The sequence below is a fragment of the Chrysemys picta genome, chromosome 2, assembly GCF_011386835.1.
Source record: "Chrysemys picta bellii isolate R12L10 chromosome 2, ASM1138683v2, whole genome shotgun sequence".
Lineage (NCBI taxonomy): Eukaryota > Metazoa > Chordata > Testudines > Emydidae > Chrysemys > Chrysemys picta.
In genome coordinates, this window is record NC_088792.1 from 247,918,290 (window position 1) to 247,937,426 (window position 19,137).

The following is a 19,137-nucleotide window of genomic DNA, read 5'->3' on the forward strand; positions in this document are numbered from 1 at the left end:
CATTCTCTTTTCTACACCTCATTTCCACTTCTCTTGTGGAGATCTGCTAGGAGGGGAAAACCCTTCCCTGCCTCCCACTGCCATTCCTTGCCTGCTTGCTTGTTTTCTCCCCGCTTCTCCATTTTGGCAGAATACTTTTTCTTCTCCAGCTCTCATTCCCAACTTTCCGATTTCAATGCTCCATCCTCTGCTGTTTAAGTGGAGTGGAATGCTCATCTGCTAACTTCCACTCCTTTTGGACTCCTTACCCAAGGAACAAGCTCTTTTCAACCAGAGAGGAAGAAACGGACTTGAAGGGAAGCAGTATCAGGAGCCAGATAATAGTTTGGCCACTCTGTTACGGCCAAGGGCATTGCTCAAATGTTCCTATGAGGAAGCTAGTTTATGTCAGCCTGGTGCAAAGCAAACAACGTGATGGCTACTAGGCTTTTTTCTTGAAAAATTCAATGAAAGAGTAGACACGGGAGTGGGCAGCTCTGTTAATAAATGGCAGATATAGAATATGGTGCTAACTTGAGTCTTTTTCATTATTCAGGTTTTTTTGCTTGCTTGTTGTACTTCTTATTAAACTCATTGTAGGTCCTGAAAAAGCAATGTTTGCCTGTTTTGCCTATGGAGATATAGCACTAGAGATTCCATGATCAGAGTCCGTGCAGAGTTCACACCTGTTAATCCATAATCACACTATGCTATGCACAGAAGCCATGTGAATTGCTTCAGCTGAAGGGTAGGGGTAGACACAGGAATATTTAAGGTGTGCCTGAACCAGATTTTTAGTAGTAAGAATGTTCTAGAAACATTTGTATGGTTGCATGTTTCATTTAACAAACACTTTTGTTGTGCTTGGATGGGTATCTAGAAATGCCCATTCTACCAGCTACCTGCTGACAACAAGGGACCACGTTGGCAATCTTAATAGTCAATAGAGCAGAAACTTTTCTTTACTGAAAAATGCAGATTGAGGTTGGCCAAAACATTTTGGGAATTCACATCCAATTTGCTGAACTGTTTAAACCGGAAAAAAACTTTAAAAATTTTCTGAAAAAATCAAAACATTACATTTTGACATTCTCTGAATGAAATTTTTCAATTTTTTTTGTTCAAAATGACTTTTAATTTCTAAATTTACAAACATTAAAAGGTAAAAACCCATCAGAAACAAAATGAAATGTTTTGTCTGACCAAAATGATTTTTTTTCTTCTTGGTCCACTGAAAAAAAAAATCTTTTGGGATCAGCTTGAAAGAAAAGATTTTTTTGGTTTGAAAACACAGCTCTACTTGTAAATAAATTCCATTACCTTTCAATACCCTGAAGCAAATGTGAATGCCAGTGCTTCACCTAGCAAGTCAGTGGCAAGGCAGGCTCTGAGAAACTATGGGAATAGTTCAAACAGCTCAGTTTAAGCTCTTTCAAGTTATGGATGACTAAGCAAACTGAGCAAAGCACAAAACCTTTCATAAGGGTCCGATTGTGCCATGCCAGAATGTGGCCATGCAGAGAAAGAAGGTAAAGCAGGCTCACTGAATTGTGGGCAGCAGGGAAGAGTAGGTGCTGCATGCCTGATATTTCCCCTGAGGTGGTGGGCAGAGAAGAATGAGGATTCCTCCCTGCCACCCAACATACATGCTAGCTAGCAGGAGAGGAGAAGAAAAGCTTTTTATGGGCTGTAGTAATTACTTTCTCTCCTTTTCTCCCTTATCCTGGAAACAAGTATGGAGCAGGGAAGGAAAGATGACTGTGAGGTATTTTTTTCCCCAGAGCTCCTCCTGCTGCCCCTTACTCAGGGGTGAGTTTTATGGCTTAATGCAGCCCTAAAGGAGTATGTCATCCATTGTAATGACTTCACAGTGCATTGAGACTGTATGATGCAGGAAGGTCATTTGACTATATCACAGGTTCTCTGTCTATACCAACCCACTCTCGCCTAAATGCAATACATCAATGAAACTTTCCAGGATGGCATATATCTCCACATAATTTCAGACAAACACACGGACAACACATCGAGCTTACTACTGCTTGTCAGTGGAAGACTGGGAAATTGCAAAACTTGTGATCAAAAAGTAGCTGTAATATATGATATTTGCTCATTAGGAAAGAATCTGATATTGTTCCTCACATCTAAATTACAAAATTAATCCAATTTGACTTGGCCCTGCACACTGTCACATGGGCTGAAAGCTACCAGAAGGACAGCAAAAGAAAACATGATGAGAAACAGGGAAAGCATTGGGTTGGGGTAGGAGGAAGGTGACCAATGAGCTGACACAATGGTTGTGTGATGCCCAGTTTTATTCAAAAACTGTATTGGTGATTTGGATGAGGGTCCCCCATACCACTGTTGTATTATGCTGGGAGCATTGCAAACACATAATCATGGATTCCCTGGTTCCTGCCCTGGCTCACCCCCAATGCTACTCTCTAGGCCAGTGTGCTGATTCACCAGACAGGGACAGAAAATAAAGCCCAGCTTCAGGTCTCCATTTCCTTTTGTCCAGGGCTTGCTTTATTTCCAAAACACAAACTCAAAACCAGAACAAATCAGCTGAAACTACTGAGTAATAACCAGCGGAGGCCTTACCAGTTTCAGCCAGCTGGGAGAGGACAGGACAGGACACACCTTTCCCTTGTGGTAGCCCCAGCTTTCATGGGAGAGAAGACACATTAGCAGCCTTTTCTGTCTACAATAAACACCTCCCCTGCACCATCACCACCATGAGGGCTGCTCTGACCCTGGGTCTCTCCTGTTTGCTGCTCTCAGCTAAAAGGCAAAGAAGTCTTATAAATGGTCACATTTTGGATCCTAACCATGTACCCTAAGGCTACAGCTCCCAGTTTTAAAGGGTCCAAGGGCAGTAGTAGGCACACTGGGATGCACACATGCACCCCAGTGTTCAGTGCCTTGTTACATACTCTTTATACCAGCCTACAAAAGTGGTCCCTACAAATGGGACTTTCTCTCAGGCTTCACCCTCAAGGGATGCAGAAGCCCCCTGGTGTTGCCTCTCCATTCCCTTCTCTCCCTCTTGTCCAATCTTGCATAGGCAGTCTGTGCAGGATGGATTTCATCCATGGTGAGCTACATTTCTCTTGTCATAACCTCCGAGGACAGTCCTACAACAGAGTTAGCCATTACTGCTCATTGGAACTAGTAAGGCTCCATAATGACTAAAGACTAGAGTGCCATCAATAAAAGTCAACTTTGTATGTTCCTTTGCTCTTCCACCACAAAGTGCTAGAGGATCCAAAATAAAGTCCATGTAAAAACATGATCCGTGATCCATTACTTCCCAAACTCAACTGTGCTAATTGCCTGACTGGTGAAGCAAATGCACTTGCTTAAGAGGGTAGAACAGCACTTAAAACACAAAAATATGAGTCATTAGGAAGAACTAAAACAGCAAAATATTAAACTGCTACACAGAACTATCACACTAGCAGACAACCCTTTAGAGAGAAATGTGTAAAACGAAGACAGACTCTCACCAAATACAGAATCAATCACCATAATTTGGAAGCAGAAACAGGAAGGTATAATGCATAGTCTGAACCCAGAGAAGAGTGATTGTGCATCCCCTGTAACAAAGGACAGATTGAGACAGAGATATATTTTCTACTCCAATATCAGAAATACAAACAAGTGCAAGAAAAACATTCACATATTATAAGACACATCTCAACAAAAAGTGCCTGTGTCTGACCCTGGAAGAAAGGAGAGAGATGGCATCATGCAATGTAGCAACTTGCCAACAGTACAGAAATGAGCACTGCTGACAAATGATTACAGGAAATCAAACACATCATGCAGCCTTAGCCTGCATGGATTTCAACTGCCTCTGACAGAGACCTGAGGGGTCTGTCTCTTTTTTAAGTTTTGGCAATGCTTGGGTCACTTTTCATGACAAATGAGCCTTAATGAGTTGAACTGAATCCTCAGACCTCCATTTCTTACAGCTCTGGATGATTACTGACTACCCATGACATGGTACTACAAGGGTGGGAGAACTCCATAGTGACAACCCAACCAACCATAAAGTAAAGAGAGGAGAAAAATAGAACATAATGGATATGATAAGAGCCCACAACAGCCCTGAAAATAATTGGAAACACGGATAGCAGCTGGCAAGCATTCAAACTGGTATTATTACTTTACAACCATTGGAGCAAACAAGAAGTTTGGTAAACTAACAGTTGCCTTATCATTAACTGTGGCAGGGTTTCAAACAATTGGAATATACAATATTCTTGAACTTGCTAATAGATACAGTCCAGACAATTTAGACGTCATCCTGAGCAAACATGATGCCTGCTGTTCTCTCTAACCAGCATTAAAATAGAAACTTCAGAATGCTGAATGCTCTGTTTCTAGATGCAGCAGACTGCAGAAACCTTTGATGTTTTTCACAGATGTGAGATTAAAAGCTTATTCCTGAAGTAATGGAGTCATGAGAGCCTTTTTGATATGAGATCAAGTGTTCTCGGGGATGAACAGAAAGGAGGCTTGGGAGCACTTGCTTAGAGAATCAGCTAATGCTGGAAGATTTACTAAGAAATCTGTCAAGCTAATGAATAGAGAGAAAAACATATTATGACCTTTGGGAGAGGCCCCGCAAAACCACAGACAGAACTGAAATGGCAGTAGGGGGGACACAATCACAGACAGGGGCAGTTCTATGTATTTTGCCGCCCCAAGCACAGCAGTCAGGCAGCCTTCGGCGGCATGCCTGCGAGAGGTCCACTGGTAACACAGATTCGGCGGCATGCCTGCAGGAGATCTGCCGGTCCCGCGCCTTTGGCGTCCCCGCCGCCGAATTGCCGCCGAAGCCACAGGACCGGCGGACCTCCCATAGGCATGCCATCGAAGGCTCCCTGACTGCCGCCCTCACAGTGACCGGCAGACCGCCCCACGCGGCTTGCCGCCCCAGGCACGTGCTTGCTGCGTTGGTGCCTGGAGCCGTCCCTGATCACAGAGCGGGAAAAGCACTGTACTGGGTGTTTTCTCTACAATACTTAGTGAGACAAACTGCGAAGCAATCCCTAAAACAATGTCCTGTGTGCAGTCAAGTATATACAGGAAAAAATAATTGTGTAAGAATATGCTTTAAAACTGTGGTAGTGCACATATGCACAGAAAGCTGTGGGGAGAGTCATATAATTTATAGGGACCACACCTGCAGAGACAGCACAATAAACTGCAATGCAAAAGAAATCAGAAGAGAGAGCTGTAAAGACAGCTGGAGTGTATCACTCATGGTTGAGGCACTGAAATAGCTAAAGTTTCAGACAAAGATCATAAAGAAACAGGTAATCCTGAAAAACCGAGCAACTGACTGAGACACAGACACTACTGTTATGATTTTTAAAGGAACCTTAACCTAGTCTCCCTTTTGCACCCACAAATAACTGTACACAAATGGGAACATGCCAGAGCCTAACTTCCTGTAATTGCAGGAAGTGAGACTCAGCTTTAAAAAACCAGCCCCTGCGTAAATTAAATATACAATACAGGGATATAATGGAAACCACTTCAAGCCAGTGGGTGCAGCACCCCTAGTTCCAGCACCTATTATACAATATGAGGGACAATTTTTCTGTGATGGTGGCTGTAGGAAGGGAAAGAAAGGAAAAGGGGGACAGAAAGAGGCTGACTATAGGGATGACAATAAGGATGCAAATGAGAGGCACATGTGGAAAAAGAGGACCAAAAGAATAGAGAAATAGAAAGAAAAACATGTACAGAAAACAATTGAAACATGTTATAACTGAGATTAGTTTTGTTCATTTGTTTAGTACACTGTTGGGGGATAATGTGCAATGAATATTCATTGTTATGTTTCCTGTATTCTTTCTGTTTCCTGCTGCTAAGTTTTTTCTCCTGCTGACTCTTGCTGGCTTCTGTATTTGCCACTTCATTTTCTTCTTCAATCAGGCTGAGATGTGGCTCTTCACAAATTTTGTGGCCCTGGGCTAGGTTTACATAACGATGGGAGGATGTGTCTGGATTTCAGGCATGGTTATAATGAATCATGTTCTTCTATTTTCATGAATAATCATAAACATTTTAGGCGAGGGAGGCATTCCCCCCCTAGAAGTCTGCCCACATACTTACAGATCTCACCACTCTCTGCTGGCTTGGAGCATTACTGTGCAGCATTTACTGGGTAGACAAGTTTTTCCAGGTCTCTGTACTTTGGGGTGAGCACTGGTGCTCTTAACACTAAAGTTCAGAAAATAATTATGAATGATTATATTAAGTGGCATAAAGCCAATAGATAAGCTCACTACAGGGATGAGCTGTGTTTCTCTGTGCCTTTTTTTAAAAGAGGGCCCCCAGAATACTTATGGGTCCCAAAGAACCTACTGAGAACATAAGCCAAGTGTATTATTAAATACTAAAAAGGAATTAAATAATTACTGAGACGGCAGAGGCAGAGCTGTTTACAAAAATTGGATGCATCACATGAGCACATCACGGCTGTGCAAACGTTTGTAGAGTTCATAGGTTCTATGGCAGATTAAGTTTTCAGAGACTTCCTTGGAGATATATTTAGTTCCAGAAATATTCCACTAGTGTGAGCTATGGACAGATTGTGTCTGAGTCTATGTTGATGATGTGGTCATCTGGGCAAAACCTGCAAGGGGCATAACCCCAGCATGCACATAGTCTTGGAGTTAGTGTATTTTATGAGTTGAAATTCCAATGTAATAATTTGCTAAGCAGGCAATGACATTCCTGAAAGACAGATTAATAGCAGCAGTAGTATAGCCGGGCCTGACTGCAAAGCCGGACAGGGAATGCCAAACCCAGAAAATAAAAAGGCGTAGGTGTGATAATTATATGGGCAATTTTATCCCTAATTTGACAGATAAAATATTGGTCCTCAGGATATGACTTAATATAAACAGTGCATGGGTGGGGTTTCTAACTCATCATGTGGAGTAGAATCAACTAAAACAGCTATTTGCTACATGCCCAGTGTTAGTCTTTTCCAATCGAAATAAAAAGAAAGCAACTAAAAATAGACTGGGTTGTGATCCTGTTTATAGCCTCAGAAAGGGAAGCTATGTATGAGGGTGTAGGCTGCTGGCCTGTCTTCCCAGTCCAGAAAGGATCAACACAAACCTCACAACAGTCCCAGGTTTTATGGGACTGTCTCACTTTGAGCCCCAAAACCCCTTGCCCAGGTTGCAGTAGAACTTTTCCTGCATTCAAGGCTGCCCGGAGGAGGAAGTGGCAGTTTGCCCTGGGCCTCCTTTGAGAGGGCCCCCAAACTGAGTAGCATTGTGACCCAGTGCATGGGGTCACAGCACCACTCAGGTTTGGCCCCGCCATGCCTCTGTCTCTGTCTACAGAGGGGCAGACAAGCCAAACCTGAGTGGCATTGTGTTCCACTTTAGCCACCTGAAACTTTGGGAGGTATGTTAACGTCACACACAGTATCTGTTAAGGTTGTTTCTTCAGGGTACCATGTATCGGTTGCACCAACAATCTTCTGCAAACCTCACAATAAAACAATTCAACCTAAACCCAACAGCTTATTTTCCCCGACACAGGGATTCCTTATCAGAGCCTCCCTGCTCCAGTTCTCTTATAAGCTATCTTCCCATGAGTCCTCCTGGTCTGGGACCTGCCACAGCAGCTAACCTGCTTCCTGTAACTCCTCTTCCTCAACTGAACTCTTCCAGCCTTTACAGGAATCAAGTGCTCATCAGGCAATCAGCCAACCCCTTCCCAGGCGAGGCTGAGGATCCCTTCTACCAGGCCCAAACAATTGTTCTTAAAGAGGCTCTGTCTCCAGACAGGGCTGGCTGGCTCCAGGCCCGTGGTCCTTCAAGGGGTAGGTCACACCTACCTTCTCTTGAGCCTTCCCCAACCCCAGGGCACGTTCTACAGCCTATAGCCTCTCCAGGACACGTTTTCCTTTTTAGGGCAGTCACCGTATGTACTCCCATTGATTGCTGTTCTATAAACCATCCAAAGGAATGGGATATGCAGGCCCAGTCCCTTTGGTTCTACTCTACAGAGGTAATCAGCTGAATCCCTGAAGTCTCCTTTCCATCATTTCATCAGATTGTGAGTGTGTTGGGGTGGTGCGAGGTTATGGAGGCCTAGAATCTTACAAATCTGCTAAAACACTTTGGAGTCAAAGCTTCTTCTTGATCTTTGTGTAACTGCCTCTGGACCCCAAATCTGGTGAAGAATTCGTTCACTAGGACCCCTGCTACTCTCACAGCCTCTTGATTCCCTATTGGGTAACCTTCAAGTTGTTTGGTAAAGGTTTCCATATTGATTACCAAGCATATACTGATTACCAGATTGTGTCTCAGGCAGAGGCCTAAGCTCATCAATGGTAATATGCTCCATTGCTGCCCCCATTAGATTCTACTGCATAGGGGCTCTCCCTGTCTTAGGGGAGGCTTTTTTTTTTTTTTTGCAATGTAAGTATCATTTTTCCTGTACCAGTTTTCTACATCCTACCTGCATTTTACCCAATGGAAGTGATCCCTTAGCTTGGCTAAACTTTTTGCAACCTCAAAATATTTAGCAGTTTTAAAATCATAATATAACCTCAGAACTTCCATATTCAATGTATCTGTGCCCATCACGCACTAGTTTTTCCCATCTGCTAGACAATATTTCACCTTTAACTTTCAAGCTTTCCTACTTTACTTTTACTGTGGTATTCTGAGGAGATATTACATTCCAGGGAGGCCATATTTGCCAGATGATTTTCCAGTCACACACTATCCTGTTGTCAGGATTCCTCTTTTGGGAAGCTTTTAACTGCTTGCAACTATTCAGTGGCTGAATCAGAAATGTTTGCACTTCTGCAGATTATCAGGAAGCAAATAAAAATAGATGGGGTTGTGGTCCTATTATAACATCATGTAGGGAAGATAAGTTGGAGGGTTACTGAGTGAGACAGAGCGAAGATTTCCTCAAGATGATAGTAGTTTATGCCTTGTCTTTGGCTGTGAAAAATTTCCTCCTGTGTTTTCAGGTTGCCTCAAATAGAACTAGAAACTGATTGTAAGTCACTACTGGCAATATCTAAACAACATTTCAATAGTATGTCACCTCAGATTCAATGCTACTTGATGCTATGCAGTAGCATGGCTGTATGTTAGTGTGTATGCCAGAGAAATATCTGTGCTTTATAAAGAACTGGACCAAGAGGCAAGAAGTAACAACTATGCCACAAAGATGGGCAAGTCATATACACACAATTAAGGTGGTATTAATGATAACACAGATAGTGCAGGAAATTAGCAAATATCTTCAGTTTCAATGGCTGCTGTCATACAATGAATAACATACATGCTAGAACCAGGGGTGATGGGGGTCCTGCCGCACCCCCTGGCTTGAAGTGGTTTCCATTATATACAGGTAGGGCCCTACCAAATTCACGGTCCATATTGGTCAATTTCACGGTCATAGGATTTTAATAATTGTAAATTTCATGATTTCAGCTATTTAAATCTGAAATTTCACAGTGTTGTAATTGTAGGGATCCTGACTCAAAAAGGAATTGTGAGGGACTCACAAGATTATTGTAGGGGGTTTGCGGTACTGCTACGCTTACTTCTGTGCTGCTGCTGGCGGTGACACTACCTTCAGAGCTCAGCAGAAGTAAAGATGGCTTGGTAATGTATTGCCACCCTTACTTCTGTGCTAATGCCTTCAGAGATGGGCCCTCAGTCAGCAGCCGCCACTCTTCAGTTGCCCAGCTCTGTGGGCAGCAGCGCAGAAGTAAGGGTGGCATGGTATGGTATTGACACCCTTACTTCTTCACTGCTACTGGAAGAGACACTGCCTTCAGAGCTGGGTGCCCGGCCAACAGTTGCTACTCTCTGGCTGCCCAGCTCTAAAGGTAATGCATAAGTAAGGGTGGAAATACAATAACAGCCCTTCTGAAATAATCTTGCAACCCCCCTGCGACTTCCATTTGGTCAGGACCCCCAATTTGAGAAACGCCGGTCTCCCCACACATAAAAGACCAGATTTCACAGGGGAGACCAGTTTTCATGGTCCATGATGCGTTTTTCATGGCCGTAAATGTGGTAGGGCCCTATATACAGGGTTTACAGATTGGTTCAGTAGCTCTCAGCATCCCACTACACAAATTGTTCCAGCACCACTGATGGACAGTAAAAGTAAATCAGTCCACAGGACTATACGTTCTAAGCAAACTTAGAATTTGCTGAGGTGGCTACTCCTAATGGCACATAAAAGTGTGATACAAAGAACCCTGAGAAGAGGTACTAATAGAGCTAGGCAGGCACTGGATTTTCCGTTTCACAGAAAATTCTGCATTTTCAAAACATTTTCAATTCTGAAATGAAACAAAACCTAAAAAATATAAGATTTCCCATTAAATGAAATGCTAAAAAAACAGTTTTGGGTGAATTAAGACATTTTATTTAGATAAAATTGAAAAATGTCCTTCTGATTTCAGCTTTTGAAATGTTTATAATATATAAAAATATTGGAATAAAAGGTTTTTAAACAGAAAACTGAAATGTTACATTCTGAAAAGTTCTGTTTCAGCCTTATTAGAATGCCCCATTCTCGTTTTTTCCCTAATTGACATGTTTCCATGACATGTTTTGCTTTTGACAAACTGATATTTTCTGATGGAAAAATGTTCTGCCTGTAAATTTCTGACCAGCTTTAGATATTACTATAAAAGCACAAGTGGCCAGCTATGTTAAGAGCGATAATAAGAGAAACCAACAATTTTGCAGTGTACCTCAAAAAAAGCAGCAAAAGGAACCATTCATTTCCAGAAAAATGCTACAACCTCCAGAATGTAGGGTTAGGAAATAATTTTTTGTATTGCAATAACAGGGAGTATTTGCTGCTCATGGATTATTATTTGAATGTGCCAGTGGCAACATTGCTAAAAATCTCCTCATCTAATACTTTAGTGCTCCACATGAAGTGTCTATCTTTACCAGCCATGGTATTCCAAAGGTGAATATCTGAAAATAGAACACAGATTGTCAGTCAAGACTTCAGACAACTTGCAGATTTCTGTGAATTTCTGTATGTGATAGTAAGTCTACATTAGAGCTGTTTCAATGAAGCAAATACAGTTTGAGAGAACATTAGTTTGAGTTCCAAATGGATATGACCATTTTTATACCTTTTATTACCTGGTGTTTTCAAACATTCACATGAATGTGTTTTTCTTTACATGAACGTCTGAAGAATCGCTCTATTCCATGCAAATACCCATGTAAGAGGACAAAAGTCAGTGCATGATCAAGAATATTTGCCATTCACTCATAATTATTTGTTATTGGTCATTTATTGTGCCTTAAAGTTTCGATCATCCGTTCAGGGAACAGAAACAATACCATGTGACGCATCACAAACAGTTAATAACAAGTGGCTGACATGAACTACTCACAGACTTAAAATGATTTGTTAACATTATTTAGTGGATAATAGAGCAGATTGAGGAAAGGGGAAAAATCATAAGGTTTTTTAAAAATCCTTTTTGTCATTTTACATTTTATTTAAATGTCAATTAAAAAAAAAAACAAGATCAGCTCTATCATTGGTTAAAAAATGTGGGAAATTCCACACACATTTCATCAAATTTTTTTGAATGTCAACATTTTGTTGAAATTTCACAATTCAATCATTTTGACCAGCTCTATTAAAAAACAAATACATTCACAGAAACCAGCATCTGCTCATGCATGATTCAGTAACAGAACAAGGGCTAAATTAATTGGATCATTAATCTTAATGAGCAACTCAACCAGTTTTATTCCACAGTATCAGCAGGCAAGTGGGAACACAAAGAACAAATCAAAAATAGTAACGGATGTCTGAAAATGAAGAAGAACCTTATATTACTCTGATCTTTGGGCAATCATGTACACTAATCTGCATACCTGGAGGAAAAACCACACCTCAGCTACAGAAAGCGAATCAATTGAAAATGAAGCAAAACCCGTTTTGTGATTATACAATGAAACAAATCTTGGATGAAATCCTGACTCCTTTGCAGTCAATGGAAATGTACCATTAACTTCAGTGCAGCCAAGATTTCACCCCTTGCCTTTAAAGCCACAAGACACAATAAATTTATTGTCCAAGTAGAATGTAAATGGGTCTCAGAGTCAGGAGATGTGGGCTTTGATCTTGGCTCTGTCACATATATCTGTGTAACCATAGACAAGTCACTCATTTGAAAACATATCCACTAATCTTGCATGACTCCATTTTTGAATACTATAAGAACTTAAGAACAGCCATACTGGGTCAAACCAAAGGTCCATCTAGCCCAGTATCCTGTCTTCTGACAATGGCCAATGCCAGGTGTCCCAGAGGGAATGAACAGAACAGGTAATCATCAACCGATCCATTCCCTGTTGCCCTTTCCCAGCTTCTGGCAAATATTCAACCTGAGAATCTTAGGCCCTGATTTGCTGAGCACATGCCCACCCCATTGGCGCTTTGGGGACTTAGTACATCTGAAAATCAGGCCCCTGGAGACTCAGGTTGGGCTCCTGAAATTAGTGGACACTTCTGAAAACTTGAGACTCAGTCTCTTCATGCCTCTGTTTCCTCATCCATAAAATAGTGATAATACCACTTTGAGTATGACACTAAATGGATGTTTGTGGGCCACACTGAGACCCTAGCATGGAAAGTTCAAAATATTGCTATAAAACCTGTTTTTACACACATATTTAACAACTATGCCTTTAGCTCTGTCAAGAATTGTAGTTAATTGTACTTTCCCACCAGCATTTATGCAGCAGCCATAACAGGAGACAAATGGAGCTAATCACACCTTCATCCCTGGAAAATGTCAGCGAATGTGTCTGGCTCCACAGCTAATTGAGTTTAAGAGAAGACTTGGCAGGCTGGAGTATTACAGTGATTGGTCTGCTTAATTTGTTGGTTTCTTTATTTCATTTTATAGCTCTTTGTCATAGATAGTTTGTCTTTGATGTTCTTTCTCTTTTTTGTTTATTTCTAGTCATAAAACATCTGTTCTCCACATAATTAGGAACAGGCCAGATAATGCAATTAGGCAAACACTCTCTAGAGCATGAATTGTCTTCTTGACGGGAAAGTAGCTGGTAGAAACACTGTCTTATGCAGTACAAGTGATTATTCACTGACCTATGTGAGTTAGATATGGTCTAGTAAAAGGTTATAGATATTTTTCTTAATGATGTCTATGTAAATTTGGCTCCTCCTGGTGGATAATCTGTTAAAACACAACACCAAGCAAACGTATAATTATAGAACTGGAAGGGGCCTCGAGAGGTCATCTAGTCCAGTCCCCTGCACTCAAGGCAGGACTAAGTATTATGGTAACTGACAACATTAATGAGACTTGCTATTCTTTCTGACTCAACAGAACAATACTGCGTGGATTAAAGAAAAAATATATAAATGGCATAATGGGGTTAAAGTCACTGCATAGTGGTACTTATAGAAATAGGGAAGGAGAGGCTAGAGTTCTAGGGAGTGGAGCTCCCTCTCCTCTGCCAACTGCAAAGAGACAGCTCACACTCTTCTCCCTAGCCTTGGGAAGTGCTGCTCCCCTGCCTGGGCTCATGAGGTGAGGATTTACCAGGCAGGGGAACCTGAAGTGGGAGCAGCAGAAGGAACTGGTGCCTGGCTGTTTGTGGTGACCCCAGCCTTTCCTGCCCATGAGGGAAGCAGCTACAGCACCCGGGGGGCTAGAACAATTTGTATAGTGCTGGTGCTGAGAGCCACTAAACCAAACTGTAAACCTTGTATATAATGGAAACCACTTCACTTCAAGCCAGGGGGTTGTGGCAGTACCCCCTGCATCCCTAGTTCCAGCACCTATGACAGAACCTAACGGGGAAAGAAAGGAGTCCTCCTATCTGCTTTCTCTCATTTTAAAGGAGATCTCCCCAATACTATCTCCTCCCTGCCAAACCACCCTCTCCCCCTGGCCAGCTTCCTTTTTTCCTCTAGCAATACATAATATATAGTATGGAGATTTGGCATAAAATCTCTTTTGAAGTGGCTTTAAATCTTCTAAAGTGTAAGAAATTGTGCAGTACACTGCTTAGGGAAAGGCCCCTGGAAACTTTGTTAGTAGTATAAGGGTGCTACTGTCAATCAAGCCCTAGCTCCGCCCCTTGACCCCTTAAAACCCGCCCTTGACCCCTTGGTCCCTCCCACCTGTCACCGGAAGTCCCGGCCCCATGGTGTATTACTTCCGGGGTCAAGGTGCCACCTGACCGGAAGCACGGTGCATCATGTGACCCCTCTAAGACCTCCCCCCCACCCTCTACCAGTGAGGAGGGGTTTCGTCCCAAAAGGACCGCCCTGAGAGGAGATTTTGACCAATCAGGGTGACTTCCGGGGCGGGGGTGACCCGTCTGGAAGTGGGTCGTGTGACCCCTCTAAGAACTCCCCCCCCTCTACCAATTAGGAGGGGTTTCGTCCCGACAGGACTGCCCTGAGAGGAGATTTTGACCAATCAGGGTAACTTCCGGGGTGGGGGGGTGACCCATCCAGAAGTGGGTCGTGTGACCCCTCTAAGAACTTCCCCCACCACCCTCTACCAATCAGGATGGGTTTTGTGCCAAAAGGACCGCTCCGAGAGGAGATTTTGACCAATCAGGGTGACTTCCAGGTTGGGGTGACCCCTCCGGAAGTGAGTCATGTGACCCCACTAAGAACTCCTCCCAAGGGCCTCCGCCAATCAGAGTGCAGCACCATTACCCCATAAGTCCCAGCACCAGACAGAGGAGGCGGCCATCTCTTACCAAGGACACATGTTTTCGAAATGGCGGAAAGGCTGCTTAGTGGAAACATGGACTCCTTCACCACCCCTGAGAGAACTTCGGACTTTGTTTTACCCCCGAGGGTCTTTGACCGGACGCGGAGAAAACGCTACATCAGTGACAGTTCTGAGGAGGAGGAGGGAGCGACCGAGGGGAGCCCTTTGGCTCAGCCGTTGCTGGATACGCTGGAATCTGACCCCGAAACCCTTGTGAGACACCCCGATGAGCGTGGCGGTCTCTCTTTGTCCACCCCCTCAGAGGTGGAAGGCGATCGCGGCTCGGGGGAGGCACCGGCGGACAAGACGAACGGAAAAGACGGCGCTCAGGTAAATGAATGATTAAGAAGCGGCGGTCGAGGAGGGGTGGGTAATGGGGTAGGAACCGGGGGTTGCATAAATTAAAAAACAAGCAGTGGGGGTGCTTACAAGGTTTCTTTTCTGAAAATTTTTCAACAGCTCGACGATGCCTTTCTAGAGGACCCAGACAGCGTTGCCTCAACCAGTGAAGATGTACTGGCCTCACCATGTTTTTGCTCAACGTCAATACAAGTTGTTGAAGAGGACTCTGAGGATGATGGCTATGAGGAGTTTAGGAGGCGTCTTGGCATAGAACTAACTGAGCCAGTGCCATGTTGTGAGCGTAAAAAAGTCATGCGGACTATTGTACGCGTTGCTGTTTATGCTATCCTTAAACACTGCCTTAGGGAAAAGCTTTTTGAAGATTGTGAGGGCTGTGTCATAGATGCACCTGGCCAAAGGCACCATGACTGTGTGACTTGGACTTCAGTGGATATAAACTGCAAGCTCCAGGGCCTGTGTGCTGAGCTGTGTTTCGAAAGCTTATTAAACACTGTTGTTGCCATAGATTATGATATGCAATGTCTGTGCCTAACCCAAGAACATTTAGCGCAAGGGGTGACCTTGATAAATGCTGTGCAATTCAGTGCAGACCCTGACGTGTTCTAAAGAAAATGACCAAACCGGAAGATGCCTGCTTAGAGCATTATATTGACCGTCTAGTCCGCACAAAGAGTTACAGAACCCTGCTTAAGAAAAAAACTGTTTGTAAGAAATCTAAAAGGAGTAAGTTAAGAGAATGGTGAGGGGACAAACATACGATATAAAACTTGGTTGCTGTAAATTTTTTAAAAAGGGGGGGTTTATGACTATCTGTGTTTTGTTAGAAGGCCTTTGGCCCTTAAGTGAGCTAAAAAGTTTTAATGAAGCAGTTTGGTTTGTTTTCAAGGAGCTGTATGTTTTTTAAAATAAAAAAATAAATTGTTTGTGAGAATTAGCTCTTGTGTTTTTTTTGTGTGTATAACAAAAAGCTGAAATGTCTGTTGTGGGTGGGGGAAAAATCCTAAAAATGTGCTTACAATAAAACAAACAAGGCTAGTTCAGACAATAGAGTTAATATGGAGACATACCTATCTCATAGGACTGCCTTTACTAGCAGGACCAAATATTGGTTTTTGCCCCAGATCCCTAAGTGGTCCTCTCAAGGCTTGAACTCACAACCCTGGGCTTGGCAGGCCCATGCTTAAACCACTAAGTTATCCCTAGTCTGTTGAATTGAATGGGATTTTAACCACACACACCTAGACAAAATGCTTTCACTACCCCAGATCACAAAAGGGAATGCTATGGGAGGGGTGATTAAATTAACCCGTTTGAAACAATAGGCTAAGAGGGTATAAAAACCTCAGGTATGCTGGAGTTTGTCCTTTTCAAGAGAAAGCTTTCTTGGATAGCTGCTGGACTGCAAAAAGAGGTAAGACTTGCTGTCTTTAACTCTGAAACTATATATTATATAATGCCACTCTTTGCCTATGCTGTCTTAGTAAATAATGGTGCCTATGTTTACTGCAGTGTGATCTGTTTAGCATGGAACCAGTAACTTTAAACTGCATTTCACCATCAGGCCAAGGTAAAAACCATTTTAACTATAGTTGTGCTTAATACTGTTGAATTAAAAAAAAAAAGTATTACACAGGCTGTATAGGGATTTGGTGGTAATACTAACTAACATTTTTGCTTGTTCTTGAACCTGAAGGCCCAAGCACACATGAGGGGGAACAGAACAAGCATGTGCCTTCAACACTTTATCCCATAGTGAAAGGTAACTTTATTTATTTATTTATTGCAACAGGCTTTTAAATGCATGTGGGTTTTTGAAAAGTATATGGCTGCAAACTTGATTTGGTGTGTCTTATAAAGCTGCTGTTTTGTGTGTGTGTGTGAGAGGGCCCTGTGCAAGGCATAGGTTGTTGTTGTTGTTGTTGTTCTTTAAAAAGTACATGGTTTGTTTCAAACTAAGAGGGTTTTTTTTACTGTGCATAATGTGATGGGCTTGAGGCACTTGGGGTAGGGGTGAATGCTACTAACTAACCCAAAGGCACATGGCTGGGGGACAGAACAACCATGTGGCTTTTAAATGCATGTGGGTTTTTTGAAAAGTATTTGGTTGCAAACTGTGGGTTTTAAACTGATGGTATGTGTGTTTTAAACTAACAAGCGTTTCTGTGCAAAATGGATTTTAAAAGCAGTTTTGTTTTTTATTCTGCAAAATGAGATGTATTTAAAAACCTGTTTGTTGTACAGCCTGAAATGGGTTATTTTGTTGTAAAGCTATGACTTTTTAAATAGAAAAACACCCTAATGAGGTAGGTGTGTGTGTGTGTAATATGTATGTTTACAAGACAGTTTCATGTGTTTTATAATGTTGTTGTTTGCTCCACAGTAAGTCAAAACATGAGAGATCCTTAGACCAGAGGGAAAACAAGCTGAAAAGAAAAAGGAAAGAGACAGCTGAAAAGGAAAATTCATCAGCATCAGTAACTAATGGATGGATGAAGCCCTGTAAATATATTTTGCTTATTGGTTTGGTTGCTCTGAGGTTTTGTATTTTAAGTAAATACATAGGTGTGGGTGAGAGAGATGGTAAAGTTTAGTTTTTGTAAAATGTTGTTGTTGTTGTTTCCACCTCATAGGCCTGGGCAACTTTTCTGACAATGCTGTAGTCAGAGCTACAAGGACATCTCCTCCAGAACTGCCAACGAACCAGGAATCTGCTTTGAGACCTTTAACAACGCAAAACAGCACAAGAGTGCAGCTGAAGCATCCGGGTGGTCCAAACCTTATATACGTCAAACCAAAGGACAAAACAAAAGACTCTGGTAAAAAACAACCATGCCACCACAACTCCAGTTCCTCAGTGGCCACCACCACACCAAGCCCTGAGGAAACTGAGTGAAAATGCCCACATTCACAAACCTGGAGCATGCGCTGTAGGGGTTGTGAATAAAAAAACCAAGAACTGACAAACCATTCTCCCAAAACCATAAGCTCATCACAGCTCCCCCATATTCTAGTAGTTGGGAAGGGCTTGAGGCTTCCCTCAGAAAAGTGATGGAGGATGTATCCTCGGGAAGTCTAAAAGAACGGGATTCTAGAAAGAAATGGGAAAAATACGATGCTTGGTTCAGAACCATGCTGAAAAACATAAGGGCTGGAAAGGGTGGCTCTGAGCAGGCATGACTAGTCGTGAAAAGGGGCCTGGGTAAAAGGGGCACCCTCCAGGGTACACATCAGCTCATGTGTAAACAAAAGGGGGGACAGCGCTTGGGGGATAAACAGATGGCTGCCAAAAAGTTCCAGGCATGGGTTGTTGTAAAAATTTTAAAGGGCTAAAGAGGTAATGAGGGAAAAGAAAAAAAACAAAAACAAAAAGATGCCCCCTACTGGAGGCTCTCAAACTGGCTTGTCTGAAAATGGGGAGGTGGAATCAGACTCTGGTTTAGCAAATTCCCCAGAGGGCTCTCTAGACGGGTCCCGTTCTACTCCCAATGACCCTCATGGAGGCGCCTCAGAGTCTGACTCTCAAATAGCATCTGATGTAGAAGATGCCGCTAATGATCCCCGTAGAGGAACCCCCAAGTAACCCTGAAAATGCCGAGGTGTATATGGAGAGAGTGAGAAGTTGGCAATGTGAATTATCCAGATTTGGGGGATCGGTGTATTGTGAGGAATTTTGTTTTGTTAATCTTGAGCAAATAAATTCAGCTCAGCAGGTTGTTGAAGCCATACACCGGGGAATACAGTTAGTGCTCGATGACATTAATGGTAGGGTAGGCCCTGATGATTATTTTCAGTTACGTTTAGAGAGCCGTAATTTAACTAACTCTTTGTTTTTGGTCAAAAGAACTAGGGATGAGCTGTCTGCTGAGGATTTCTTAAATCAGACCTCAAAGCTGCTACAGAGCAATAGAGAGTTGCATGTCGATGGGACATTGCGCCTTGTTGTGACAGTTGTAAAAAACAGGGGTTGGGGCGCTCGTAGA